Source organism: Oncorhynchus masou, chromosome 6 (assembly GCF_036934945.1).
Source record: "Oncorhynchus masou masou isolate Uvic2021 chromosome 6, UVic_Omas_1.1, whole genome shotgun sequence".
NCBI classification, from domain to species: domain Eukaryota; kingdom Metazoa; phylum Chordata; class Actinopteri; order Salmoniformes; family Salmonidae; genus Oncorhynchus; species Oncorhynchus masou.
The window spans coordinates 77,303,738-77,322,746 of NC_088217.1; the positions used below are offsets into that span (position 1 = coordinate 77,303,738).

At 46.5% G+C, this 19,009-nt stretch overlaps 1 long non-coding RNA gene across 1 annotated transcript in view; it reads left to right on the forward strand.

Annotated features, from left to right (window-relative positions):
* LOC135542697 (uncharacterized) overlaps nt 1–4,413 on the forward strand; it is a 4,934-nt gene extending 521 nt beyond the window's left edge. Inside the window, exons 2-3 of the long non-coding RNA XR_010456122.1 lie at nt 178–1,059; nt 4,130–4,413. This is a non-coding gene — a long non-coding RNA (uncharacterized LOC135542697). The remainder of the gene's footprint in view (nt 1–177; nt 1,060–4,129) is intronic.
* The last annotated feature ends 14,596 nt before the right edge of the window (nt 4,414–19,009 follow it).

Consider the following 19,009-nt stretch of genomic DNA (forward strand, 5'->3'; position numbering starts at 1 on the left):
TGTTTGTCATGTGGGTTCTCGTTGTTCGTGCTTTGGATTATTGTGTTTGTTCCTTGTTGGAATCTTACCTGTTGAGTAAATTTTGGATTATTGCAGAACTGTGTCCTGCGCCTGACTCTGCATGTTTCATTTTTACCAACGTCCTCACATAATAACGCACCTTTTATATGGAGTCAGCAGGTACAGCCAGCCCTCCTCTCCCAATGAAGGAGCGTGTTCAGCAGCATGGGACCACGTTACAGAGTCTCGGTACAGCCATGAATCCATGCTGCAAATCATGGACCGATGGGAGAGAGAGGGGTTTTTCCACTCCCCTCTTCAGCACCCTCCCAGCTCCCACAACAACCGACCCAAAGATCCACACTTCCTACATCAGAATCCAGTGGGATTTGACTCTCGCTCCCTGGAGCATATGATGGAACGGCTACCGGGTGCCAGGGGTTCCTACTCCAGCTGGAGCTCTACCTGGCAGCTGATCAGCCAGCCCCCTCAGGACACGAGAGAGTGAGCGCCCTCATCTCTTGTCTGACTGGAAAAGCACTGGTCTGGGCCAACGCCATCTGGGGAAGAGAAGGCCCGAGATGTTGGACAATTACGAAGGTTTCACCCGCCGCTTCCGGGCGGTTTTCGATCATCCACCAGAGGGGAGAGCGGCGGGGGAACGCTTGTTCCATTTATGACAAGGGATGAGGAGCGCTCACTCTGGCCACCGGCGCAGGATGGAATGAGCGGGCTCTGATCAACCTCTACAGGTGTAGTTTAGGCGAGGACGTTCGTAGGGAGTTAGCCTGCAGGGACACCACCCTTAATCTGGACCAGCTGGTGGACCTATCCCTCCGGCTGGATAACCTGTTGGCCTCCCGCGGAGGTCCACATCGGGGTCTGTCAGTTCCATCCCCCAGCACATCTGATCCTACCCCAATGGAGCTGGGAGGTACTGCTATGAGGGGGACCGTTCCCTTCACCAACTGTGGCTGCAGAGGACACACTGCTGGTCGGCGCTGGGGAAGTTTCCCAGGTAATCGAGGTGGCAGGCGGAGCACTGGTGAAGTATCTCAGGTGAGTAGGCACACCCAGAGCTCCCTGTTGCACACATGTGGTTGCCTTTCTTGAGTTGTCCCAGCCTTCCCAGCATAAGGCGCTAGTAGATTCAGGCACAGCTGTGAACTTTATTGACTGTACCTTTGCACTTAGTTTAGGGATTCCTAGTGTTCTTGTTGATGTCCCCTTCCCTGTACATGCCTTAGATAGTCGTCCGTTGGGGTCAGGGCTAATCAGGGAGGTCACAGTTCCACTCCATATGATAACGCAGGAGAATCATGAGGAGAAAATGAGTCGCTTTCTGATCGACTCTCCTGCGTTTCCTGTTATGTTGGGCCTTCCCTGGTTGGCCTCATGATCCTATTTCGTGGCAACAGAGGGCTCAAGGGATGGTCTCGTCGGTGCTCAGGGAGGTGTGTAGGTGTTTCCAAAAGTGCAACTATGGTGGTGAGTCCAAACCAGTTCTCCACCATGCACATTCCCCCCGAAATATGCCGATTTGGCACTCGCCTTCTGTAAAAAGGCGACTCAATTACCACCCCATCGACCGGGGAATTGTGCGATAAATCTCCTGGTAGACGCTGCACTTCCCAGGAGTCACGTGTATCCTCTGTCACAGGAGGAGATGGCAGCTATGGACGCATATGTCACCGAATCTCTGGGACAGGGATACATTCGGCCTTCCATTTCACCTGTCTCCTCGAGTTTCTTTTTTGTGAAGGATGGAGGTTTGCGCCCATGTATTGACTATCAAGGTTTGAATCAGATCACGATAAAAATACAGTTACCCACTACCTCTCATAGCCAGTATGAGAGTCATTGCACAGGGTGCGCTTCTTCACAAAATTGGACCTCGGGAGCGCTTACAACCTGGTGCGTATCAAGGGAGGGGATGAGTGGAAGACAGCATTTTGCACTACTTCTGGGCACTATGAATACCTTGTCATGCCGTACGGGTTAGTGAATGCCCCATCAGTCTTCCAATCCTTTGTAGACGAGATTTTCAGGGACCTGCATGGGAAGGATGTAGTGGTGTGTGTGTATATAAATTACGTTCTAATATACTCCACTACTCGCGTCGAGCATGTCTCTAGTGCGCAAGGTGCTTGGTCGACTGTTGGAGCATGACCTGTATGTCAAGGCTGAGAAATGTCTGTTCTTCCAACAGTCCATCGCCTTCCTAGGGTACCGCTTTTCAGCATCAGGGGTGGAGATGGAGAATGACCGCATTGCAGCCGTGCGTAATTGGCCCGACTCCCACCACGGTAAAGGAGGTGCATCGGTTCTTCAGGTTTGGTAACTACTACCAGAGGTTTATCCGGGGTTTCGGTCAGGTAGTGGCTCCCATTACTTCCTTGCTGAAGGGGAGGTGCGACTGCAGTGGTCAGCGGAGGAGGACAGGGCTTTTTGTCAACTGAAGGCTCTGTTAACCTCTGCTCCCATGCTGGCTCATCCTGATCCCTCCTTAGCTCTTTATTTTCGAAGAGGCTCAGCCCAGCGGAGCAAAACTATGATGTGGGGGAGCTGTTAGCTGTTGTCAGGGCTCCGAAAGCGTGGAGACATTGGCTTGAGGGGGCTAAACACCCTTTCCTCATTTGGACTGACCACCGCAATCTAGAGTACATTCGGGCAGCTAGGAGACTGAACCCTCGCCAGGCGAGGTGGGCCATGTTTTTCACCCGCTTTGTTTTCACCCTCTCTTACAAACCAGGTTCCCAGAATGTTAAGGCAGACGCACTGTCCAGGATGTATGACACTGAGGAGCGGTCCGCAGAGCCCACTCCCATAATTCCTGCTTCTTGCCTGGTGGTATGGGAGGTGGATGAGGACATCGAGCGGGCATCACGTGCAGAGCCCAGGGCGTTTATGGAATATCTGGGGGTCTCGGTTAGCCTCACCTCAGGTTTTCACCCCGAGAGTAACGGGCAGGTAGAGAGTAAACCAGGATGTAGGTTTCTGCGGTGCTATTGCCAGGACCGGCCGGGGGAGTGGCCGGTTTTCATCCCCTGGGTGGCGATGGCCCAAAACTCCCTTCGCCACTTTTCCAATAAACTACCCCCTTTCCGGCGTGTACTGGGTAACCTATCCCCTTTCCGGCGTGTACTGGGTAACCTACCCCCTTTCCGGCGTGTACTGGGTAACCTATCCCCTTCCGGCGTGTACTGGGTAACCTATCCCCTTTCCGGCGTGTACTGGGTAACCTACCCCTTTCCGGCGTGTACTGGGTAACCTACCCCCTTTCCGGCGTGTACTGGGTAACCTATCCCCTTTCCGGCGTGTACTGGGTAACCTATCCCCTTTCCGGCGTGTACTGGGTAACCTATCCCCTTTCCGGCGTGTACTGGGTAACCTATCCCCTTTCCGGCGTGTACTGGGTAACCTACCCCCTTTCCGGCGTGTACTGGGTAACCTATCCCCTTTCCGGCGTGTACTGGGTAACCTACCCCCTTTCCGGTGTGTACTGGGTAACCTACCCCCTTTCCGGTGTGTACTGGGTAACCTACCCCCTTTCCGGCGTGTACTGGGTAACCTATCCCCTTTCCGGCGTGTACTGGGTAACCTATCCCCTTTCCGGCGTGTACTGGGTAACCTACCCCCTTTCCGGCGTGTACTGGGTAACCTACCCCCTTTCCGGCGTGTACTGGGTAACCTACCCCCTTTCCGGTGTGTACTGGGTAACCTACCCCCTTTCCGGCGTGTACTGGGTAACCTACCCCCTTTCCGGTGTGTACTGGGTTATCAGCCGGTCCTGGCACCTTGGCATCAGAGACAGATCAAGGCTCCTGCGGTGGATGAATAGTTTCGGCACTCGGAGGCGACATGGGACGCTGCTCATGTGCGTTTACAATGGGCCATCAGGCGGCAGAAGGCGAGTGCCGACCGCCACCGCAGTGAGGCCCCGGTGTATGCACCGGGGGATCGGATTTGGCTATAGACCCGAAACCTGCCCCTTCGCCTGCCCTGCCGGAAGCTGGGTCCGCGGTTTGTGAGGCCATTTAAAGTCCTGAGGAGATTGAACGAGGTTTGTTATAGGTTACAACTTCCCCCTGATTACCGTATTAACACCTCGTTCCATGTCTCTCCTCAGGCCGGTGGTGGCTGGTCCACTCCAGCAGTCTGAGATGCGGGAGGTTCCTCCGCCCCCTCTGGACATCGAGGGGGCCCCGGCGTATGCTGTGCGAGCCATCATGGTGCAAGACGTCGGGCGAGAGGCCTTCAGTACCTCGTGGAGTGGGAAGGGTACGGTCCGGAGGAGAGATGCTGGGTGTCGGTGGAGGACATCCTGGATCCATCATTACTGCAGGAATTTCACCGCCTCCATCCGGATCTCCCTGTGCCTTGTCCTCTGGGTCGTCGTGCGGCTCCAGGGGAGGGGGGTACTGTCACGATTTCAACTGAAGTTGGTCCCTCTCCTTCTTCGGGCGGCCTTTGGTGGTCGACGTCACCGGCTTTCTCGACACCATCGATCTATGTTTCATTTTCGTTTTTCGTTTTGTCTTGATCATACACACCTGGTTTCCATTCCTTTAATTATGTTCCTTATTTAACCCTCTGTTTTCCCTCTCTGTTTTGTGCGTTATTGTTTAATGTGGGTTCACGTTGTTCGTGCTTTGGATTATTGTTTGTTCCTTGTTGGAATCTTACCTGTTGAGTAAATTTTGGATTATTACTCAGAACTGTGTCCTGCACCTGACTCTGGGAAAATAATTATAATTTAGCATTAACACTGGAGTGATAATGTGCAGATGATGAGCAAGTAGAGATACTGGGGTGCAAAAGAGCAAAACAATTTATAAATAACAATATGGGGATGAGGTAGTTGAGTGTGCTATTTACAGATGGGCTGTGTACAGTGATCGGTAAGCTGCTCTGACAACTGATGCTTAAACTTAGTGAGGGAGAGATGTAAGTCTCCAGCTTCAGTGATTTTTTTTTTGCAATTCGTTCCAGTCATTGGCAGCAGAGAACAGGAGGAAAGGTGGCCAAAGGAGGTGTTGGCTTTGGGGGTGACCGGTGAAATATACTTGCTGGAGCGTGTGCTACGGGTGGGTGCTGCTATGGTGACCAGTGAGCTGAGAAGGTGGGGCTTCACCTAGCAAAGACTTATAGATGACCTGGAGCCAGTGGGTTTGGTGACGAATATGAAGTGAGGGCCAGCCAACAAGAGCATACAGGTCGCAGTGGTGGGTAGTATATTGGTCTTTGGTGACAAAACAGATGGCACTGTAATAGACTACATCCAGTTTGCTGAATAGTGTTGGAGGATATTTTATAGATGGCATTGCCGAAGTCAAGGATCGGTAGGATAGTCAGTTTTACGAGGGTACGTTTGGCAGCATGAGTGAAGGAGGCTTTGTTGCAAAATAGGAAGCCGATTCTAGCTTTAATTTTGGACAGGCGATGCTTAATGTGAGTCTGGAAGGAGAGTTTAGTCTTACCAGACACCTAGGTATTTGTCGTTGTCCACATATTTTAAGCATCCTCTTTCTATTTAAGTCTCCTTATCTCAAATCTATATTTGAATCTTATTATCCACCTGAAGATAACATTTTTTTTTACACCTGACAGGCTCACATTATCTGTTGCTATGGGAACCAGCGAGGTATACACCTCTGTTACTATAGAAACCAGGGACATCAAAGTTATATTCATATGTTAGCCAACAACTATATGTCAACACACATCCCTGATACACACGCGCACACACACACACCTTAGATCCTTCTCCCAATCCCTACTGGAATGTGGCTCCTATAACCGCATCAGTGATCACAAGGCGCATCACATCACATAAAGGGTGTGTGTGTGTGATAATGCGTGTGTGTGTGTATGGACAGTAACATGGTCTTCCCACGCTGCAGTAAAAATAGACTTTGAGGCTCAATTGGGGAAGCCAGTCTGATTTCAGAAGACTAGAAGACAACACAAGTAACAGAGGTGGTTCAGTGAGTAATGGTTGCGTGATAACCTAGCCTGACACCTGATGACTTGTGTTAGCTCCCCGCGGTAATAACTAGCGTACATAAGAGAGTAGGTCCCCCGTCCCTGCCTTGACCTGGTCTCAAACCAGGAACACTCTGCACAACAAGGTCCCTGGACGTCTTCAACAAAAACAAACACACTGTACAGCTGACTGACTGATCTGTCAGAGTTATACAGTACATTCACTGCCTTCCTGGGGGGGGGGGGTGTAAGCTCCTGCTGAAAGCAACAGATGCCAGAAATACAGCGTCACTCACACAAACCTGCAGATGGGCAAGGACATCCAGGTCACAAACACACCTTTCTCTCTCCATCCTTTTTCTCTCGCTCCCTCTATCTGTCTCCCCTTTTTATTCTCTCGCTCCCTCTCTGTCTCCCCTTTTTATTCTCTCGCTCCCTCTCTGTCTCCCCTTTTCATTCTCTCGCTCCCTCTCTGTCTCCCCTTTTTATTCTCTCGCTCCCTCTCTGTCTCCCCTTTTTATTCTCTCGCTCCCTCTCTGTCTCCCCTTTTTATTCTCTCGCTCCCTCTCTGTCTCCCCTTTTTATTCTCTCGCTCCCTCTCTGTCTCCCCTTTTTATTCTCTCGCTCCCTCTCTGTCTCCCCTTTTTATTCTCTCGCTCCCTCTATCTGTCTCCCCTTTTTATTCTCTCGCTCCCTCTCTGTCTCCCCTTTTTATTCTCTCGCTCCCTCTCTGTCTCCCCTTTTTATTCTCTCGCTCCCTCTCTGTCTCCCCTTTTTATTCTCTCGCTCCCTCTCTGTCTCCCCTTTTTATTCTCTCGCTCCCTCTCTGTCTCCCCTTTTTATTCTCTCGCTCCCTCTCTGTCTCCCCTTTTTATTCTCTCGCTCCCTCTCTGTCTCCCCTTTTTATTCTCTCGCTCCCTCTCTGTCTCCCCTTTTTATTCTCTCGCTCCCTCTCTGTCTCCCCTTTTTATTCTCTCGCTCCCTCTCTGTCTCCCCTTTTTATTCTCTCGCTCCCTCTCTGTCTCCCCTTTTTATTCTCTCGCTCCCTCTCTGTCTCCCCTTTTTATTCTCTCGCTCCCTCTCTGTCTCCCCTTTTTATTCTCTCGCTCCCTCTCTGTCTCCCCTTTTATTCTCTCGCTCCCTCTCTGTCTCCCCTTTTTATTCTCTCGCTCCCTCTCTGTCTCCCCTTTTATTCTCTCGCTCCCTCTCTGTCTCCCCTTTTTATTCTCTCGCTCCCCTCTCTGTCTCCCTCCCCTTTTTATTCTCTCGCTCCCTCTCTGTCTCCCCTTTTTATTCTCTCGCTCCCTCTCTGTCTCCCTCCCCTTTTTATTCTCTCGCTCCCTCTCTGTCTCCCCTTTTTATTCTCTCGCTCCCTCTCTGTCTCCCCTTTTTATTCTCTCGCTCCCTCTCTGTCTCCCCTTTTTATTCTCTCGCTCCCTCTCTGTCTCCCCTTTTTATTCTCTCGCTCCCTCTCTGTCTCCCCTTTTTATTTATCTCTCGCTCCCTCTCTGTCTCCCCTTTTTATTCTCTCGCTCCCTCTCTGTCTCCCCTTTTTATTCTCTCGCTCCCTCTCTGTCTCCCCTTTTTATTCTCTCGCTCCCTCTCTGTCTCCCCTTTTTATTCTCTCGCTCCCTCTCTGTCTCCCCTTTTTATTCTCTTGCCCCTTTATGTCAGTCCTCTCTGTGTTTTGGTCAGTCAATTAATTTGTTTGTTAGTTAATTTGTGATTTAGTTTGTTACATTAGTTCACTGCTTATCGTTATTGCTGTACCTGAACATTCATACCGATAAAGTTGAGTTGAATTGAACTGAGGATATTTCTGCTTCCTTAGCCCCAACAACAGCTGCCTCTCACCAGCTAACGGCTGGGGGGAGGGGAGGAGAGTGAGGGGAATGAGCGTGAAGGCAAGGGAGAGAGAGGGTGTGAAACTGGATTTAACAGCCTACCTGTGGGCTTTGGTTTGTGGGGCGCATAACTGCAGGGGTATCTTTTGTATTTTTTTTTTTACAAAAGTAGTGCACTGGGCCTTTAATAGTATTTGTGGACGAATATAGACATCTGTAGCTTGGGGGGGAAATAATATTTCAGCATCTCTGCTTTAGCAAAAAAGGTAGTTGTATAATTAAGAACAGTATCTTATAGGTTTTAATAGTTGGAATTATAAGAGTCGTTGCCCTGTTCCTTCCTCTGTGATTGTTCTTCGAATGGCATCCAGAAAGAACAAACATCTACATCAAAAGGTGCAAAGTTATGGGCAAAGACACAAAACATCCACATCAAATTAAATATTTTTCTTGATCAAATAACACAACCACATTTTGTGCTGTAAAAATGTACCATCCTTACAAAGCACTGAAAGTAAATGTACCATCCTTACAAAGCACTGAATGTAAATGTACCATCCTTACAAAGCACTGAAATGTAAATGTACCATCCTTACAAAGCACTGAATGTAAATGTACCATCCTTACAAAGCACTGAATGTAAATGTACCATCCCTACAAAGCACTGAATGTAAATGTACCATCCCTACAAAGCACTGAATGTAAATGTACCATCCCTACAAAGCACTGAATGTAAATGTACCATCCCTACAAAGCACTGCATGTAAATGTACCATCCCTACAAAGCACTGAATGTAAATGTACCATCCCTACAAAGCACTGAATGTAAATGTACCATCCTTACAAAGCACTGAATGTAAATGTACCATCCCTACAAAGCACTGAATGTAAATGTACCATCCCTACAAAGCACTGAATGTAAATGTACCATCCTTACAAAGCACTGAATGTAAATGTACCATCCTTACAAAGCACTGAATGTAAATGTACCATCCTTACAAAGCACTGAATGTAAATGTACATTACATATTTTACAAGTTTTGTACTTTACATTTAACTAGTCAGTTCAGATCAAATTCTTATTTACAACAACAGCCTACTGGGAAACAATGGGTTAACTGCCTTGTTCACGAGCATAAAAACAGATTTAAACTTTGTCAGCTTAGGGATTTGATCCAGCTGCTCTAACCATTAGGCTACCTGCCACCCCAAAGAAAAACTATGAAGAAACACAATGCAGAATACAGTAATTGAGTACGCTGAGACATCAAGTGGTTTGTGATGATGTGGCTCAGTTGGTAGTGCATGGTGCTTGCCAATGCTAGGATTATAGGTTTGATTCCCATGGGGGACCAGAATGACAATATATGTGCTTCCAACTGTAAATTGCTCTGGATAACAGCATCTACTGAAAAGTCATTAATAGTTAGACCATTTCAGTTTTCACATAGAAATAAATTGCATTTGCAATGTATGCTGAACAAAAATATTAACACAACATGTAAAGTGTTGGTTTCATGAGACGAAATAAAATATCCCATAAATGTTCCATATGCACTAAATGCTTGTTTTGCTCAAATTTTATACACACATTTGTTTACATCCCTGTTAGTGATCATTTCTCTTTTGCCAAGATAATCCATCCACCTGACAGGTGTGGCATATCAATTAGCTGGGGACAATAAAAGGCAACACTACAGTGTCCGGTTTTGTCACACAACGTAATGCCACAGATATCTGAAGTTTTGCCACAGCAATGCCGCAGATATCTGAAGTTTTCCTGCAGTCAGCAATTGGCATGCTGACTGCAGGAATGTCCACCAGAGCTGTTGCCAGAGAATGTGATTTCTCTACCATAAGCCGCCTCACACGTAATTTTAGAGAATTTGACAGTACGTCCAACCGGCCTCACCACAGCAGACCACATGTAACCACTACAGCCCAGGGCCTCCACATCCGGCTTCTTCACCTGCGGGATCGTCTGAGACCATTTCTGTCTGTAATAAAGCCCTTTTGTGGGGAAAAACACATTTTGATTGGCTGGGCCAGGCCCACCCATGGCTGCACCCCTGCCCACGAACGTGAAATCCATAGATTAGGGGCTCATTTATTTATTTAAATTGACTGATGTCTTTATATTTACATTTACATTTACATTTAAGTCATTTAGCAGACGCTCTTATCCAGAGCGACTTACAAATTTATATTAACTGTAACTCCGTGAAATCGTTAAAATTGTTGCATGTTGGGTTTATATATATTTTTTCTGTATATTTCAAGAAACCTACAGTACCAGTCAAATGTTTGGACACACCTACTGTGGCTGCTTTGCGTGATGTATTGTTGTCTCTACATTGTTGCTGTCACGTCCTGACCTTAGTTCCTTTTTTATGTCTCTATTTTAGGTTGGTCAGGGCGTGAGTTGGGGTGGGCATTCTATGTTTGTATTTCTATGTGTTTTGCCTGATATGGTTCCCAATCAGAGGCAGTTGTCAATCGTTGTCTCTGATTGAGAACCATACTTAGGCAGCCTGGTTTCACCCTTGAGTTGTGGGTAGTTGTTTTCTGTCTCTGTACCAGACAGGACTGTGTCGTTTGTGCTGTTCTTTTTGTTCTAGTGTTCAGTGTAATTAAAAGATCATGAACATGTACCACCTTGGTCCTCTCCTTCTTCCACTAACGACAACCGTTACAGTTGCCCTTTTTGCTGTTGTCTGTGCCCAATAATGTTTGTACAATGTTTTGTGATGCTACCATGTTGTTGTTGTGTTGCTATCATGCTGTGTTGTCATGTGTTGCTGCCTTGCTATGTTGTTGTCTAAGGTCTCTCTTCATGTAGTGTTGTCTCTCTTGTCGTGATGTGTGTTTTGTCCTATATTTGTTATTTTATTTTTATTTTTTAATCCCGTCCCCGCAGGAGGTCTTTTGCCTTTTGTTAGGCTGTCATTGTAAATAAGAATTTGTTCATAACTGACTTGCCTAGTTTAAAAATAAAAATAAATACTTATTCAAGGGTTTTTCGTTATACTATTTTCTACATTGTAGAATAATAGTGAAGACATCAAAACCATGGAATAACACACATGGAATCATCTAGTAACCCGAAAAGTGTTAAACAAATCAAAATGTATTTTATATTTGAGATTCTTCAAAGTAGCCACCCTTTGCCTTGACAGCTTTGCATGCTCTTGGCATTCTCTCAACCAGCTTCATGAGGTAGTCACCCGGAATGCATTTCAATTAACAGATGTGCCTTGTTAAGTTATTTTGTGGAATTTCTTTCCTTAATGCGTTTGGTAAACAGAAGCCCGATTTGGTAAAAGACCAAGTCCTTATGGCAAGAACATCTCAAATAAGCAAAGAGAAACGACAGTCCATCATTACTTTAAGACATGAAGGTCAGTCAAAACTGAAAATGTCAATAACTTTGCAGTCGCAAAAACCATCAAGCGCTATGATGGAACTGGCTCTCATGAGAACCACCACAGGAAAGGAAGACCCAGAGTTACCTATGCTGCAGAGGATAAGTTCATTAGAGTTGCCAGCCTCAGAAATTGCCGCCCAAATAAATGCTTCACAGAGTTCAAAATAACAGACCCAACTCAACATCAACTGTCCCAGAGGAGACTGTGTGAATCAGGCCTGCACAGTCGAACTGCTGTAAAGAAACCATGACTAAAATACACCAATAATAAGAAGAGACTTGCTTGGGCCAAGAAACACGAGCAATGGACATTAGACCGGTGGAAATCTGTCCTTTGGTCTGATGAGTCCATATTTGAGATTTTTGGTTCCAACCACCGTGTCTTTGTGAGACGCAGAGTAGGTGAACAGATGAGCTCTGCATGTGTGGTTCTCACTGTGAAGCATGGAGGAGGTGGTCTGATGCTGCTTTGCTGGTGATACTGTCAGTGATTTATTTAGAATTCAAGGCACACTTAACCAGCATGGCTACCACAGCATTCTGCAGCGATACACCATCCCATCTGGTTTGCGCTTAGTGGGACAATAATATTTTTTTCAACAGGACAATGAACCAACACACCTCCAGGCTGTGTAAGGGATATTTGACCAAGAAGGAGAGAGATGGAGTGCTGCATCAGATGACCTGGCCTCCACAATCACCTGACCTCAACCCAATTGAGATGGTTTGGGATGAGTTGGATATCAGAGTGAAGGTAAAGCAGCCAACAAGTGCTCAGCATATGTGGGAACTCCTTCAAAACTGTTGGAAAAGCATTCCAGGTGAAGCTGGTTAGGAGAATGCCAAGAGTGTGCAAATCTGTCATCAAGACAAAGGGTGGCTACTTTGAAGAATCTCAAATATAAAATATATTTTGATTTGTTTAACACTTTATTGATTACTACATGACTCAATGTGTGTTATTTCATAGTTTTGATGTATTCACTATTATTCTACAATGCAGAAAAAAAGTATAAATAAAGAAAAACCCATGAATGAGTAGGTGTCCAAACTTTTGACTGGTACTGTATATCAAGCGTTATCAGATTAACTGTTTTGTACAGATAATTATCAGACTCAAGTTTGAAATGCTGATAAACACTCAAATACATTATTTATTTGTTATTCCACAAAAGTAGTACTGGGCCTTTAGTACTGGGCCTTTACTAGTCCTGTATTAGTAGACCAATTCAGAACGGGCAAAAAATCTAATCGCAGCACCCCCTCCCCCAAATGACTTCCCACAGCTATGGGGGGAACGAGGGAACAGAACATAAGGATCACATCAATGAGCAGAGAGGCTCATGGGAGAAAAATGGGGCGTCGGCTATGGTGAGAAGAAGTTTGAAGTCAAGACAGACAAAAGAAGATGTGTGAGTGTGTGTGTGTGTGTGTGTGTGTTTGTGTGACCACCAGTAGAACAGTAGAAGACAGCCCTCTTTGTGTTCCAAAGTTCAAGGCTAAGATTCTGACTCAGAGAAAGCAGCTCTCTGACCTCTGACCCTTGACGCCTAACCCAAACCTCTCTCTTCCAGCCTGATTTCTATCCTAGTAGCCTGCCCTATTCCCTCCCTACCCCTTCCCCCTGGCCCTAACCCTTTTATGTTTGAAAGTCTGTAAATGTGGAAGAAATATAATAGAAGCCTTACATTATCACTACACTGTTTGGGAGTTTGAGTAGATTTATTTTCAATGTTTGAATGTTGACTCAGATTTGCTAACAGGTGTGTGGATGAGCGTGGCTTTCTCTTTCTGCCCCAAGCACATTATTACAAGATCATTACAGAGTTATACTGTAGTAATCAGTCTGTGTGTGTGTGTGTGTGTGTGTGTGTGTGTGTGTGTGTGTGTGTGTGTGTGTGTGTGTGTGTGTGTGTGTGTGTGTGTGTGTGTGTGTGTGCGTGCGTGCGTGCGTGCGTGCGTGCGTGCGTGCGTGCGTGCGTGCGTAGTCGGTGATGTCACCCATGTCTTCCAGATGGCTGCCGAGACACACATTTTCTCCCCTGGAGAAATTTAGCAAATCCACTCAATTCCCTCTCCCCATTTTCCCTTCCTCCCCTTCTTTCATTCCCTCTTCCCTCTCTTGTTTTGTCGTCTCTTGGTATTGGGTGGGTGTGAGGCATTGGGGGCAGACTGACTGCCTCTGGCTGACTGGAATTACAGTAAATAAGTTAACATGAGTAAATTACACGTTTTTCCATTTTAGCATTTCTCTCTGTCACACACACTGAGGTGCTGGTTACAGTAATCTAGCAGGAATAAATGCATGAGACAGAAATGCGTTTCCATTCCAGTCAGCCTCTGGCTCACAACTCAACCCTTTGGTCCGCCACAGAAGACAGAGAAGCTCGCCTCTGGCTCACAACTCAACCCTTTGGTCCGCCACAGAAGACAGAGAAGCCAGCCTCTGGCTCACAACTCAACCCTTTGGTCCGCCACAGAAGACAGAGAAGCCAGCCTCTGGCTCACAACTCAACCCTGTGGTCCGCCACAGAAGACAGAGAAGCTAGCCTCTGGCTCACAACTCAACCCTGTGGTCCGCCACAGAAGACAGAGAAGCCAGCCTCCGGGTTGGGAACAAGACACACACACACACAGAAGACAGAGAAGCTAGCCTCCGGGTTGGGAACAAGACACACACACATACACAGAAGACAGAGAAGCTAGCCTCCGGGTTGGGAACAAGACACACACACACACAGAAGACAGAGAAGCTAGCCTCCGGGTTGGGAACAAGACACACACACAGACAGAAGACAGAGAAGCTAGCCTCCGGGTTGGGAACAAGACACACACACACACAGAAGACAGAGAAGCTAGCCTCCGGGTTGGGAACAAGACACACACACACACACACAGAAGACAGAGAAGCTAGCCTCCGGGTTGGGAACAAGACACACACACAAAAGACAGAGAAGCGAGCCTCCGGGTTGGGAACAAGACACACACACAGACAGAAGACAGAGAAGCTAGCCTCCGGGTTGGGAACAAGACGAACACACACACACAGAAGACAGAGAAGCTAGCCTCCGGGTTGGGAACAAGACACACACACACACAGAAGACAGAGAAGCTAGCCTCCGGGTTGGGAACAAGACACACACACAGAAGACAGAGAAGCGAGCCTCCGGGTTGGGAACAAGACAAACACACAGACAGAAGACAGAGAAGCTAGCCTCCGGGTTGGGAACAAGACGAACACACACACAGAAGACAGAGAAGCTAGCCTCCGGGTTGGGAACAAGACGAACTCACACACACAGAAGACAGAGAAGCTAGCCTCCGGGTTGGGAACAAGACACACACACAGAAGACAGAGAAGCTAGCCTCCGGGTTGGGAACAAGACACACACACAGAAGACAGAGAAGCTAGCCTCCGGGTTGGGAACAAGACACACACACACACAGAAGACAGAGAAGCTAGCCTCCGGGTTGGGAACAAGACACACACACAGAAGACAGAGAAGCTAGCCTCCGGGTTGGGAACAAGACACACACACACACACACACACACACAGAAGACAGAGAAGCTAGCCTCCGGGTTGGGAACAAGACACACACACACACAGAAGACAGAGAAGCTAGCCTCCGGGTTGGGAACAAGACACACACAGACAGAAGACAGAGAAGCTAGCCTCCGGGTTGGGAACAAGACACACACACACACAGAAGACAGAGAAGCTAGCCTCCGGGTTGGGAACAAGACAGACAGACAGGCAGACAGGCAGGCAGACAGACAGGCAGACAGACAGGCAGACATACAGGCAGGCAGCCAGGCAGCCAGACAGCCAGCCAGCCTCCGGGTTGGGAACAAGACGAACACACACACACAGAAGACAGAGAAGCTAGCCTCCGGGTTGGGAACAAGACACACACACACACACACACACACACACACACACACACACACACACAAGACAGAGAAGCTAGCCTCCGGGTTGGGAACAAGACAGACACACACACAGAAGACAGAGAAGCGAGCCTCCGGGTTGGGAACAAGACACACACACACACACAGAAGACAGAGAAGCTAGCCTCCGGGTTGGGAACAAGACACACACACAGAAGACAGAGAAGCTAGCCTCTGGGTTGGGAACAAGACACACACACACAGAAGACAGAAAAGCTTGCCTCCGGTTTGGGAACAAGACACACACACACACAGAAGACAGAGAAGCTAGCCTCCGGGTTGGGAACAAGACACACACACAGACGCACACACTCACACATAGAATACTGAGTAGCTAGTTTCAAGTGGTTGAGCAAGAGACACATACATAAATACACACGAGGGGGAGGGAGCAAGTTCACACTTCTGGGAGAGAAAGTAAGCACACCCATTTTCCATAATCTGACAAGGTGTAGTGCTGCTGGTCCGCATGCACGCACACACAGACGGACGGACGGACGGACGTGTATTGGAAAATGAGGGGGAGAGTTCTGATCTAAAATTCTATTCTGCTGTTTGTTTACGTTTCCAGGAGGGTCTCCAGGGGACGAGATACAGCGTGGGAAGAGAGATAGAGAGATGGAGGGAGGGAGGGAGGGAGGGATAGAATTGAGGGACAGAGACCATTAAAATACTATTAAATACTATACTATTATAGTTCTGGTCGAATGAAATCAAAGTTTATTGGTTGCATACACAGATTTGCAGGTGTTATAGCAGGTGCAGTGAAATGCTTATGTTTCTATCTCCAACAGGGCAGTAGAATGTCTCACAAATACAATACAAATACACAAATATTACATACATTGAAAGAAGACATTGAGAAATGACAGAATGGGTCCAATCAGCAACCCAGAGTAGATACAGTGCCTTGCGAAAGTATTCGGCCCCCTTGAACTTTGCGACCTTTTGCCACATTTCAGGCTTCAAACATAAAGATATAAAACTGTATTTTTTTGTGAAGAATCAACAACAAGTGGGACACAATCATGAAGTGGAACGACATTTATTGGATATTTCAAACTTTTGTAACAAATCAAAAACTGAAAAATTGGGCGTGCAAAATTATTCAGCCCACTTAAGTTAATACTTTGTAGCGCCACCTTTTGCTGCGATTACAGCTGTAAGTCGCTTGGGGTATGTCTCTATCAGTTTTGCACATCGAGAGACTGAAATTTTTTCCCATTCCTCCTTGCAAAACAGCTCAAGCTCAGTGAGGTTGGATGGAGAGCATTTGTGAACAGCAGTTTTCAGTTCTTTCCACAGATTCTCGATTGGATTCAGGTCTGGACTTTGACTTGGCGAGTGTAGCGAAATGCTTGTGCTTCCAGTTCCGACAATGCAGTAATAACCAATAAGTAATCTAACTAACAATTCCAAAACAAATATCTTATACACAGTGTAAGGGGATAAAGAATAGTGACAGTGTCTAAGGCTAGTTACAGTGTCGAAAGCTAGTGACAGTGTCTAAGGCGCAGGCCAGGGTACCTGCTAGACATAGCTGTTCAGCAGTCTGATGACCTGGAGATAGAAGCTTTTTTTCATTTGGTCAGGACTCATGGTTAGGAAAACCCCAAGTTGTAGCTGTCTTGTGGTTCAGTGGTTGAATAATCTTCTGGCCACTGACGACGCTTGCTGTCCTAATATGAAATCTAACTGTGCCAGTCCAGACCACACCATGTTTAAATTCTGAGACCAATAGCGTCCCCTACTGGTCATACAAGTCAACTGCAGTCACGACCGAAAAACCGAAAGTTTCCCATCCTACCATTCGCTTTAGGCTCTCACACACTGGGGTAGTTAAGGGATTTGGGAGTGAGGTGTTGTTAGCTTTATGATTCAGACTTTTCCAGCATTAAAGTACCAGTCAAAAATTTGGACACACCTACTCATTCCAGGGGTTTTCTTTATTTTTACTATTTTCTACATTGTAGAATAATAGCGAAGACATCAAAACAATGAAATAACACAAGTGAAATCATGTAGTAACCAAAAAAGTGTGAAACAAATCTAAATGTATTTTATATTTGAGATTCTTCAAAGTAGCCACCCTTTGCCTTGATGACAGCGTTGCACACTCTTTAAATTCTCTCAACCAGTTTCATGAAGTGGTCACCTGGAATGCATTTCATTAACAGGTGTGCCTTGTTAAAAGTTCATTTGTGGAATTTCTTTCCTTCTTAATGCGTTTGAGCCAATCAGTTGTGTAGTGACAAGGTAGGGTTGGTATACAGAACATAGCCCTATTTGGTAAAAGACCAAGTCCATATTATGGTAAGAACAGCTCAAATAAGCAAAGAGAAATGACAGTCCATCATTACTTTAAGACATGAATGTCGGTCAAAATGGAAAATTTCAAAAAAACGTTTATTCAAGTGCAGTCGCAAAAACCATCAAGCGCTATGATGAAACTGGCTCTCATGAGGACCGCCACAGGAAAGGAAGACCCAGAGTTACCTCTGCTGCAGAGGATAAGTTCATTAGAGTTAACTGCACCTCAGACTGCAGCCCAAATAAATGCTTCACAGAGTTAAAGTAACAGACACATCTCAACATCAACTGTTCAGAAGAGACTGGGTGAATCAGGTCTTCATGGTCAAATTGCTGCAAAGAAACCACTACTAAAAGACACCAATAAGAAGAAGACACTTGCTTGGGCCATGAAACACGAGCAATGGACTTTAGACCAGTGGAAATCTGTGCTTAAGTCTGATGAGTCTATATTTGAGATTTTGGTTCCAACCACCTTGTCTTTGTGAGACGCAGAGTAGGTGAACAGATGATCTCTGCATGTGTGGTTCCCAAAGTGAAGCATGGAGGAGGTGTGATGGTGTGGGGGTGCTTTGCTGTTTACACTGTCTGTGATTTACTTAGAATTCAAGGTACACTTAACCAGCATGGCTACCACAGAATTCTGCAGCGACACGCCATCCCATCTGGTTTGCGCTTAGTGGGACAATCATTTGTTTTTCAGGACAATGACCCAGAACACACCTCCGGGCTGTATAAGGGCAATTTGACCAAGGACAGAGATGGTGCTGCATCAGATGACCTGGCCTCCACAATCACCCAACCTTAACCTAATTGAGATGGTTTGGGATTAGTTGTACCGCAGAGTGAAGGAAAAGCAGCCAACAAGTGCTCAGCATATGTGGGAACTCCTTCAAGACTGTTGGAAAAGCTGTCATCAAGGCAAAGGGTGGCTACTTTGAAGAATCTCAAGTCTAAAATATATTTTGATTTGTTCCTTTTTTGGTTAATACATGATTCCATATGTCTTTTTTCATAGTTTATACAAATAAATAAAAATAAAAGTAACAAATAATTAAAGAGCAGCAGTAAAATAACAATAGCGAGACTATATACAGGGGGTACCAGTTCAGAGTCAATGTGTGGGGGCACCGGTTAGTCAAGGTAAATGAGGTAGTATGTAGAGTTATTAAAATGACTATGTATAGATAATAAACAGAGAGACTGGAGCGTAAAAGGGGGGCAATGCAAATAATCTGGGTAGCCAATTGATTAGATGTTCAGGAGTCTTGTGGCTTGGGGGTAGAAGCTGTTTAGAAGCCTCTTGTACTTAGACTTGGCCCTCTGGTACCACCTGCCTTGCAGTAGTGTAGAGAACAGTCTATGGACTAGGGTGGCTGGAGTCTTTGACAATTTTTAGGGCCTTCTTCTGACACCGCCTGGTATAGAGGTCCTAGATGGCAGAAAGCTTGGCCCCAGTGATGTACTGGGCCGTACGCACTACCCTCTGTAGTGCCT